Source organism: Euprymna scolopes, chromosome 41 (genome assembly GCF_053919585.1).
Source record: "Euprymna scolopes isolate OS-2025 chromosome 41, ASM5391958v1, whole genome shotgun sequence".
In the NCBI taxonomy this organism is placed as follows: domain Eukaryota; kingdom Metazoa; phylum Mollusca; class Cephalopoda; order Sepiida; family Sepiolidae; genus Euprymna; species Euprymna scolopes.
This window is the reverse complement of record NC_136522.1, coordinates 63,608,038-63,619,860: the sequence shown is the minus strand read 5'-3', so window position 1 is coordinate 63,619,860 and position 11,823 is coordinate 63,608,038. Positions and strand designations below refer to the sequence as shown.

At 34.8% G+C, this 11,823-nt stretch overlaps 1 pseudogene; it reads right to left on the bottom strand.

Annotated features, from left to right (window-relative positions):
- Nucleotides 1-11,363: 11,363 nt before the first annotated feature.
- On the bottom strand, nt 11,364-11,500 carry LOC145266769 (U2 spliceosomal RNA; annotated as a pseudogene).
- Between the last annotated feature and the right edge of the window lie 323 nt (nt 11,501-11,823).

Below are 11,823 nucleotides of genomic sequence, written 5' to 3'. Positions count from 1 at the left end.
TGCTCGAACAAAGAAGGTGATTAAAGCTGTCCGAGAGAGGGTAAGGAGGAACCCGAAGAGATCTGCAAGACAAATGGCTAAAGACATGAATGTGAGCGTGACCTCGATGAGAACCATCGTAAAAAACGATCTCCAGTTGTCCCCCTACAAGATGAGAAAGAGACAGTACCTCACACCTGCCCAAAAGCACAAGAGACTTGAAAGAGCAAAGCTTCTTCTTGGAGAACTGAAGGCTGGCACGGCAGAGCGAGAGATCGTTTTTTCTGATGAAAAACTCTTCACAATTGAAGCGACTGTTAACAATCAGAACGACAGAGTTTACGCAAAATCTTCAGCAGACATTGATGACTCCGTGAGAATAGTTTTCCGCCGACAAAAGCCGTCTTCCCTCATGGTGTGGGCTGCAGTCTCCAAATCTTGGAAGTCGCCTCTGATTTTCGTGGAGCAGGGGGTTAAGATCAACACAGATCGCTACATTAACGATATTTTGGTTCCAGCATTTGAAGAGATGAAGAAACACTTCAAAGATCATCCTTTCACCTTCCAACAAGATGGAGCACCATCCCTCACCTCCAGAAAAAACTCAGGACTGGTGCCAACGTCATTTTCCAAGATTCTGGAGTAAGGAGATGTGGCCTCCTGCATCGCCTGATTTGAATCTCATGGATTTTTCGGTGTGGTCTTTGTTGGAGGCAAAGGTCTGTTCTGTTGCTCATCCAAGTGTTGATGCTTTGAAGACATCTCTTCTAAGTGAATGGGCTAAAATACCTCAGGAAACGCTGCGTGCCTCGGTTGGTAACTTCAGACAGAGAATTGAACGTCTAATGGAAAGGAAGGGACATCATATTGAAATTAAATAATTTGAATTCATTCTTGGTTTCCTAATTTTCACTCGTGTTTAATTTATATTTTTGTAATTTTCTATTAATAAACCACTTTTGAATTGGTCCAAGGACTTTCTGTTCACCCTGTAGATGTACTTAAGAATACTTTGATAAGTATGTTTTAACTTAAATAAGGATGGTATAATAAAATTGTGGGGTCTGCGTTCGCGCCTGGTCCCCATAGAATGGAAATAGGCACAAACTTTAATAAAGACTTTTCATATCTATCTGCGTAAGTATATTTTGATAATTATGTTTCAGTTTGGAGAAATATGGTATAATAAAATTATGGGGTGTTCGTTCGCACCTGACCTCCATTAAATGGAAATATGTCACAAAGTTTAACAAGGTTTTTTAATATAGATCCACAGAATATTGTGATAAGTGTTTCAGTGTGAACATGTGTGGTATAATAAATTATGGGGTTTATCTATTTTATTTTTGCTTTCATCATATTTTGCTTTGGTTTTGATACCCCCAAATTCAACCCAAATTTACAACCCTTCCTTTTCATAACCTATCATACTTTCATAAATCAGAGTCCATTTTCTGTATTTTTTGAACCCGGGTACTTTTGCTAGTATATATATATATATATATATATATATATATATATATATATATATATATATATATATATATATATAATTTTAGTCATTCAATAAATTCAGTGAGACATGGAAAATCACATTTGTGATGGTAGACCTCGGAATCCTATTGGATAAGGAGGTATAAGATTTCAAATGTATTCTTTGTCTTACATAGAATAATAAAAAATCTCTTGATTTGAAATTTAACTATTTCACGTCATAAATTTTTAAATTCATTGAATGACTAAAATTTGATTTATTGGCTCTATCTTGTATATCGAGCAACTCTTATTTAGGTTGGATAAGACTTATAGAATATTACTGCCAGTAATATCTTGTAAATCTTATAATCCCAGGTTTCCATACCAGTTGATTGTTAGATAATTTTATTCTGAAGTATATATATATATATATATATATATATATATATATATATATGTGTGTGTGTGTGTGTGTGTGTGTGTGTGTGTGTGTGTGTGTGTGTGTGTGTTAGTGATACTTTTTGAATGAATTCAATTATTTATACGAAAGTGCATTTTTACCTAAATACGAGTTGGGAATAATTTTCCCTTTGACCAATCTGGTACCCCGAAATAGGGATCGGCATATAGATTATTTTTAAATACAAGTATCCACTGACACGTGTTTCGTCGTCTACGTTTATCAGAATGGCTAAACCTAGCGAGATTCGAAATATAATTAATAATAATAATAATAATAATAATAGTAATAGTAATATACACGCACATACTTACATATATATATATATATATATATATATATATATATATATATATATACTAGTGAACGTGTCTGTGTGTCTGTATGTCTGTCTGTGTGTCTGTCTGTGTACATTTCCCTACGCAATAACTCTGTCAATTTTGATTCTACGGACTCAAAATTTTATATACAGGATATTGAGATTTGGGATAATCGATGTGATCGGTTTTTGGGGGGTCACAGTTCAACGACTTGAACTTTGAGAACTCTACCAAACTCCTCCGACAATTTTGGGTCTAAACACTTGAAATTTTAGATATAGGTTTCTTGGACATGGATCTAACTTAATAACTTGATTTAAGCCCAAAACAATAAATTTTAAGGGATCATAATAGGGGTCAAAGTTTTAAAAAATTGACCTTTTTTTGGGGGGGGGGTTGCTCAGCATACACCTTCAAACACCCGGGCAACGCCGGGCTGAAATGCTAGTGTATATATATATATATTCCGAGCTGATAAAAGTTATTCTTTATTTAAGCCTAATGTACTTATGAGAGTCTGGAAAAATATCTCGAAACATAAAAACGCCATTACAGTGATTCGCTCGCAATCGATTTCAAAATTGAAAACGTGTGTATCAGAAGGAAACTCAGTAAAATGAAGTGGACAACTTTTGCAAACTAAATAATATTTTTCTCCCTTCTTCAAAAAAGTAAAATCAGATCAAATTCTTTACGGTGATTTTCGGCACCATAAACGCTTAACATCTATTACTCATGGAGATTTAGTAACTGTGTGTTAGAACCCGATTACTAGAAGATTAACCCGGCGTTGCCCGGCATTAAACGTAACGTTGAATTTCCTTAAAAAAAATAAAGTGAAAACAAAAAACGGAAAGAAACCGAGACATGTGCATGTGAATATCATGTTTTCCTCTAAACAGATTACTTTTTGTAGGTAAAAAAAAAAAAAATACTCGAACTGAGATCGAAACCAAAACCCAAAGACAGTGAGTCAAGTACTAGGACCATTGCACTAAATTGCCACGATCTTTAAAGAGTGTTTTCAAACCTCGTGAAAGAGTTACTAAACAAATAAAAATCTGATGACTCCCTAAGTACCAATTTTTAAAACTGTTAACCTTTTAGCAGCCTTTTTTCCTGATTAAAACCGATTAAAACATTTTCTACTTATCTGAATACCCTATATACACAAATTTCAAGTCCATGGATCAAAAACATAAGAGGCTAAACGGAAGACCAAGAACGAGACGAAGGAACGACCTGATACAACACATGGGTCCCACATGGCAGTGGATAGCTCAGGGCAGAAATAGATGGTTAAAGTCCAGGGATGGATTCCTCATTGAGTGATAAAACCCTTATTGATTGATTGATTGATTGGTTGATTGATTGGTTGGTTGCTTGTATTTGCGACAATTTGGACAACATTATAATGGATATGTATATCTTAAAATATATATGACATATGCAGCGTTGATCCTGGGTATGGCCTTAAACTATATCCGATGATGAGGCCCCAGCTTCGGGCTTTGGGGAGTGTGGAGCCACCCTTTAATTGCAATTGCTCCCAGGTTCACTCTGACCCGGAGTGGTAGTACCTGTTAGTGTCCCAACCATGCGTTAAATAGAAACAGACTTGATATATGTATATATATATATATATATATATATATATATATATATATATATATATATATATATATATATATATATATTCTATTAAAAAAAATTTCTTCAAAATCACTGGATTCGGCATTAAATAACCTAAAAAAAGGGTTGATATGCCGTAAAACAAAAACAACCAACCAACAAACCAACATGTGCAGCGAACTAAGTATTATGGTATCCGTTCGATGTAGAGTTAAGGAACATAATCATGAGTATATCGTATGAATCCGATAATTCTATTATTGGCATCGGTTTCTCCGATATTTTTGTAGTCAGAAGTCTTTCTAGAAATACACCGGGTGCTTTCTGGAGGGACCATAAGAAGGTTACTAATATTCTAAGTAAAAATATTTTTTGTTGAACGAACTGGATTCGAACTTACAACACCCATGTCAGTGTGTGTCCTTAATCACTTGACCACCGTTACCTCCTTGTTAAAGATTAATAGGGATTTGTATTTAATGCAAAAATGAGAACAAATGTATTTACTACTAGAAGGGAGACCTTACGTTGCCCGGGACTTAATGATGATCAACGAATGTTTTATACTCCCATGTATTTATTGTTATTGAAATCGGTGGAATCGACCATTTCTTTTTAATCAAATAAATTGATTGGTTCATCTTGTTGGGAACGTATCGCGGTGCACCGAGAGAAAACTAGACTTGCCTCTCGCAGTGACTTAGTGCACAATATATCCTACTCTAGATTGCACTGTAGAGAACCTACTATTGATTTTATAAATTTATTTTTATATATAACTAGCCTGAGTGCCCGGCGTTGCCCGGGTGTTTGGAGGTGTGTGTTGAGCAAAAAAAAAAAAAAGTTGTAGTAGGTAGATAGGTAGGTAGATTCGAACCCGTGACGTGAAGGCGGAAAAGAAACTGAAAGAAAATCTGACGTCTTACTCCTATGACACGACCGGAAGTTCGGAACGTTAAAATTAGGCAAAGTCAATCCAACCGACTTGCAAAAATGGCTCGCAAAAAATCGACCCTTCCTTGTAGAAAACTGCCCAGTTGAAGGTGAAGAAATTAATTTTTTAGCCAATTTTTCGATATTTGTCGTCCGAAGGGTTGAGCTTCAAAACAATACCAATCTCCTGAAAATTGTCACCTCTGTCGAAAGTTTTAGGCAGGCAGGCATACACACACACACACACACATACATACATACATACATACATACATACATACATACATACATACATTTAAACAGACATGTCAGATTTATATTATAAATGGCTTGAATAAACGTTTAAAATTCAAGTATCATGATCCAATTGTGCTTTAAATGAAAATATTCATTTCGAACGCGCCCTGTTATACCAAAGAACCTACTGTTAATTTTATATGTCTGGCCTTTCGGCTTGTGCGGTGATAATGGCTTGAATTTAAGTTTAAGTTGAAAAAAAAATTAAGTATCATGGTTGAATTGTGCTTAAAACAGAGACATCCATTTCAAACGCGCCCATGTTATATCAAATAACCTACTGTTGATTTTAAATGGCGGGCCATAATGCTTGTGCAGTAATAAAACTTCTCAAGCGCACTTGTGATGCTAGGTTGTATAATACGTTAACTTCGGTCAAAATCGCCTGTTTCTGCTTTTATCGAGATTATTTCGATTATAAATTACCGATACTTAACTCAGATGTTCCGATACAAGACCTACCTAAGAACACTGCCAGATACATAAAGTACATTTGCGTGAAATTTCATAAAAATCTGTCCAAACACACAATGTTCCTTCTATATAATAGTAGATTAATAAAGAGAGAGAGAGAGAGAGAGAGAGAGAGAGAGACACACACACACACACACACACACATATATATATATATATATATATATATATTATTGGCTTTTAAAACTTCCATATATTCCTTCACCAGCAATGCTTCAAGCAAACTACCATTTACTTATATATATATATTCATATATAAATATATTCATATATATATATGAATATATATTTATATGTACATACATATATACATATATATACATATATAATAAATATACATATATGCACATATATATGTGTGTGTGTGTGTGTGTGTGTTTGAGCGCGCGCGTGATGAAAATAATGGAAATAGTATTCTGACAAAATAGAGAAATAAAAAGGAACAAAACGTATTATGTGTTCATCAACGTTTCGTCTTTATTTCGAGATTTCCTTTGATGACCACATAACTCTGTTCCTTTTTATTTCTCCTTCTCTCTCTCTCCCTCTCTTTCTCTCTCTCTTTCTCTCTCTCTCTCTTTTCCTATATACATATATATATATATATATATTGTCGAGACGAATAATCAGAATTAGAAAACATTGATATGTATATTTGTGTGAGACTTTATAAAAATGGGCCCAGGCGTTACGGATTCTATAGGGAACTCTCTTTCTCATGCACACAAAGTTCCTAATATCTTTCAACCATTACTTTCGTATTCTGAGTAAAAAAAAAGTGCTAAAATGTCTACTTATATTTATAATTGTCATTTCAAGTATCGTGGTACAATTGTGCTTTAAACAGAGACATTAATTTCGAACGCGTTCCTGTTATATCAAATAACCTACTGTCGGCCATTCTGCTTGCGTGGTAATAAAACTTCTCAAACGTACAGAATGGCCCACTTAAAAGTAAACCAGAAGAGGAAATTACCTGTAGTGTTATAAAAGATGGTGGAAGTGCTCCCCGTTGACATCTAAGCATTTCTGGACACGTTTAACAACGTCTCCTGATACTGCCTGTAGATCTTCTCTGGTGATTCTCCTGATAGCGTTGGCAATGTTCTCCTTTGGTTGGTCTAGATTGTGAGGATTGTTTGCATAAACTTAAACGCTTAATTCGAAAAAAAAAATGATTAGGGAAAGATTAGAGAGATGGGCTACTTTTAAGTGGGCCAGACTGTACTTTTGATGTTAGGTTGTGTAAGGCGTTAACTTTGTTCAAAATTGCCTGTTCCTTCTTTCATCGGATTATTTCGATTATTGATACTTATCGAAGACGTTCCGATAAAAGAACCTATCGAAGAGCACTGCAAGATACATAAGGTATATTTGTGTGAAGTTTCATAAAAATTGGTCCAGCCCTTGCATAGTCTACAGGGAACGAACTTACACACACAAAGTTTTTTTTATATAATAGATAGGTAGATAAATAGACAGACAGACAGACAGATATATGTATATATATATATACATATAGATAGATAGATAGATAGACAGACAGACAGATAAATATATATATATATATATATATATATATATATATATATATATATCGTTTTTGAACTTTTGAGATAAAGATTGATTATTCGTATTGGATTTTTCGTCGAACTCGGGAATTTGGACGGAATTTCGAACTAAACACTACTTCACGGAGGAGGGGGTTATGTGCTCTTGTTCCGTTCGCCATGGCTGAATAGAGATCCAAAGTAACTCGCAATTGTATTTTACAGTCGCTCACCCTGAGAATCGAACCTTCAACGTTCAGGAGAATGTCACTTTTACAATTGATTTTTCCACCTAATCTAATCATTGCGCCATAGGTCCTTGCGGACAGTTCTAGTACGAATTTTGAGAGCTTTAAACCTATTTTATTCCATCCAAATTCCCGGGTTCTACAAGATACATTTGAAGAAGGTTGGGGGTTAATCGGACGAAACGTTGTGAAAATAAAACTCAAAATGAGAACAGTAATCGGTTGGTTGGTTGGTTGGTTGGTTGTTTATATTTTACGGCATATCAACCCTTTTCAGATTATTTAATGCCGAATCCAAGATTTTGAAGAAAATTTTTTTTAATAGAATATACTTGTTGTTTTCAAGTCGGTTTCTATTTAACCCATAGTTGGGACCCTAACAGGTACTACCACTCCGAGTCAGAGTGGGCCTGGGAGCAATGGCAATTAAAGGGTGGCTCCACACTCCCCAAAGCCCGCAAGCTGAGGTCTCACCACTGGATATATTTTAAGGTCATATCCAGGATGAACAGTAATCGGAGGAATCCAAATGATAAGAGATTTTTCAACCAGTAATTTAGTACAAAGCACTTATTCTAAATGTCAAAGGGCTAAAGAGTCTAGCTCTATTTATGATTGTTGTTTTAACCAATTCAACACTTTATTGGATGACGTCAGACCATTTACAATCTTGTTGAGTGTTTGAGCTTTTTTCTATTTAAAAAAACTCGTAATTATGAGCAATTCTTGTGTAACGCTCGTAAATCAACCAATCATCAAATAAAAGACTCGTCAGATTGTATGATAGAAGGCTTATATTGCTCTTGGGATTTGTACACAACTGACCAACTAGTAGATGGTCTGCAACAAGAAAAAAAAAACAGTTTTCATCAAACGGAAATGGAATCATGTCGTCTTTTTTAGCTCGAAATTTTATCGTTCCATCCTGCATAACAAATAACCCAACTATGCCACAATATTCGAAGGAACTTGATGTCATTATTTAAAAGATGTTCGATCGCCGGAAACAATTTTAGAACCTGGAAATGCTCGATAAATTTATTAATGAATATGTTTAGTTTCGAAAATAAAAATCTACTTAAGAAATTAATGTTCAGAGCGTGAACTACTTAAGGCTCGCGTTTGATCCTATCGAAGAATAAGCCAGCGTTTGATCCTTTCAATGGTCGATGAATCGGCACCAGCTTAATTAATGGGGTCAAAGTTTCTTATCATTGCGTAAAGGATTGGCGTTCATAAAGAGAGACTTCCGGCCGTTTGAGTTTCTTTATATTTTCGCTCGAGAAAGGAAATGTAATTCAATTACAAAGTTGATCTTTGTTTGAACGTGTTCTGTTCGGCTCGGTGCATATTTTCTTTTCGCGGGGCAAGACATGATGGCTGCGTATAACTGAATTTATTTCGGCCGAGGTTCGAAGAGAATAGATTTAGATGCACAACAAACAAACAAAAAAAATTGTTTTGTTTGTTTGTTTGTTTTACAGCATATCAACCCTTTTTTCGGGTTATTTAATGCTAAATCCGATAATTTTGTTAAAAGTATGTATGCTTCAAGTTATTTTTTTTATATTTTCAAATATTTATAAGTAGTGTTTTTTTTTCTTTTTATTTTACGGCATATCAACCATTTTTTTTATTTTTTATAAACTTATTTATGCTATGAGAGTTATCTCCCCTTTAGCTATAAAATTATTTCGTGTTTGATGTGGTCACTCTTCGCAACAATTTAGGATATTTCTTGAAAAATATTATTTTTTATTCGTAAATTTGAAAAAAAAATTAATTTTTATTTTTATAAGTAGAAATGTTAATTAAAATCAATTTTACACTTGTCTTGTCTTTTAATCATTAAATTTTAAATTCTTAATATCGAGTGCTTTTCATACAGTTGAGGTCCTATTGTAATCAGACATTTAAATCTCATTTATTTTCAGTTTCCAATCTCTGAGGACTTGACAGGAGTTACCTCCTCCACCATGGCACGAAAGAATAAAAAAAACATTTTTTAACTGCCTGTATTTCCTGAAGAACAATATTTTATTATTCAATTCACATTTTTTCTAAATTTTAAAAAGAAACTATAATCAAAAACAAACTTACAGTCTCCTCTCAAAAATTACTTTTTCTTAAATTATAAAATAAAGTATAAAATTTGAAACTGCATACAGACAGCCATGTTGATCTTTTGAAAATCATTGGAAAGAAACAAAATGTTTTTTAATGATTTTGAACTTATAAAGAGCGACTATGAAGGGAGATAATTCGTTTCCCATTAATTAATATTTGCGATAATGATGTTTTTTTATGACACTAGACGTACGGGTAAGTGAATTAATATTTACGTTGCGACCCTGCCTTTGTTTTATCGTTATTTCGATGGCAAGTGCCCGTCTGAGCTCCAATCTCTTGTCCCTCCCTCGCCAATCTTTCACGATAAACACCCGTCTAGCTGAAACCACTGTCAATAATTTCCCCCACTCTTTATCTGTGCCTAAATCAAAACGTAGATTCCATGAACAAAGCTTCTTTCTTAGAACTGCACGCATGTGGAACTCTCTTCCGCTTGCCTGTTTCCCACCTGACTATAACTTGGATGTCTTCAAGTCCAACATAAACAAATTCCTAACAAACCGCCCCCTTAAGTAAGACACTTTATCAAATCTCCAATACTAACGATTACTATGACACTATCCCATTGATTACTGTACACGCAATAGCCCTTATCCTCGAGTGGCTTCCTGGCCTTGATAAGTGGTGACCTCCATGTAAAAAAAATTAGATAAAAAGTTGAACAAATTAGGCAAAAGGCTAATCAAAAGTGCAGGTGAATGGGTGTCGTTAGTTATCGTTGGTCTCAAATACTTTAAATTGTCTATCCTACTCTTAACTATAAATATCTTCGTCACCACAATACCACATTTACTCGAGTGATTTTAATACTTAATATAAACCCAAATTTGACAAATTGTTATTGCATCATTTACAGTAACCACATTTCATTAGCGAGGGAACGGGGAATAATCAAGAAGCAACACAAATTAGTTAGTAAGGCTCTTTCAACACTTTCTAAATAATAGACCACCGACTGTTTTTCGGTTTGCCGGAAACAAACAGGTTAATCTCCAACTCGGAGTGGGATCTAAGTGTGGGTGAAAAGAAAGAGGTGGGGTAGGTGGTTCGAGTCCTTCCGAGATAAGTGCCCAGTGGGATAAAGGTCAAGGACGAAAAGAAAAAAATGTGGGGAGTGGAAATCTTGGAGGTTTTCTATTACCAGGGAGTGGGGGGGGGGCTCATTTACTTTACTAGCTTAGAGTCTAGAACAGGGGTTCTCAACCGGGGTCCACATGGACCCTAGGGGTCCATGGGATATTTCTAGGAGTCCACAGGCAAAACATAACAGAATGGGGACCCACAACGATATTTTGGTGGTCCATGAAGAAAACCAACTCAGAATAGTTTTTATTATTAAAAATTTAATTTCTACTGTCTGATCTCCATCAGCTTGACCATGGAAGAAACATTGTAATATTGTAATACAAGATATTGGTAAAGAATTATTATCACTCTAATTTAGATTATTATTATCATTTATTATTATTATTATTATTATTATTATTATTATTATTATTATTATTACTTATTATCATTATTATCATAATTATTATAGTTGTTGTAGAATACCTTATTTGCATTAAATTAATTTTCATTTAACAAGGCCGATAGCCATTAGTCGCGTGCTCTCGTGTAATGAATGAATGTGTGAATGTAGGATTGACATGAAATTCTTAAAGATAAACTAAAATGACCGAAAAATTGGCTGAAATGACTTAAATAAATAAAAAGTAAATGACTTAGAATGACTTTAATGAACTTTAGGATGAATTTAATGACGTTAAGAATGACTTGAATGCTTAAAAAATCATTGGAATCCTTCAAAAACAACTTGAATGATCTGGAGAATGACTTGAATGGCTTTGAAACTGACTGTTTGTAAAGTGGGTGATCATTTTACATTAAATTAATACAGAAAAGTGATCCCCCACTTATATCGCAAAGTTACAAACATAAGTGCAGCACGCAGTAAGAACAGATACTACACTTTGATCTTGGCCAAGAGGCCAAGAAAAGGGTATTTATTTGCCCCCCCCCCACCGAGCAAATTAGGCACACGGCCGATTTTTAATGTGAGGAGTGAATGGCAAATGGGGACCAACTCCCTGGGGAGTAGGGGAGCTGGATAGTGACAATTGGTATGAAGGGTTTCCCCTACATTTACCAAGGTCTTATATGTGGGGTTGGTATTTATTTGCTCCCCCACCGAGCAAATTAGACAAAAGGCCGATTTTTAATGTGAGGAGTAAAGGGGAAATGAGGACCAACTCCCCGGGGAGTAGGGGAGCTGGATAGTGACAATTGGTATGAAGGGTTTCCTCTACATTGATTAAGGTCTTATA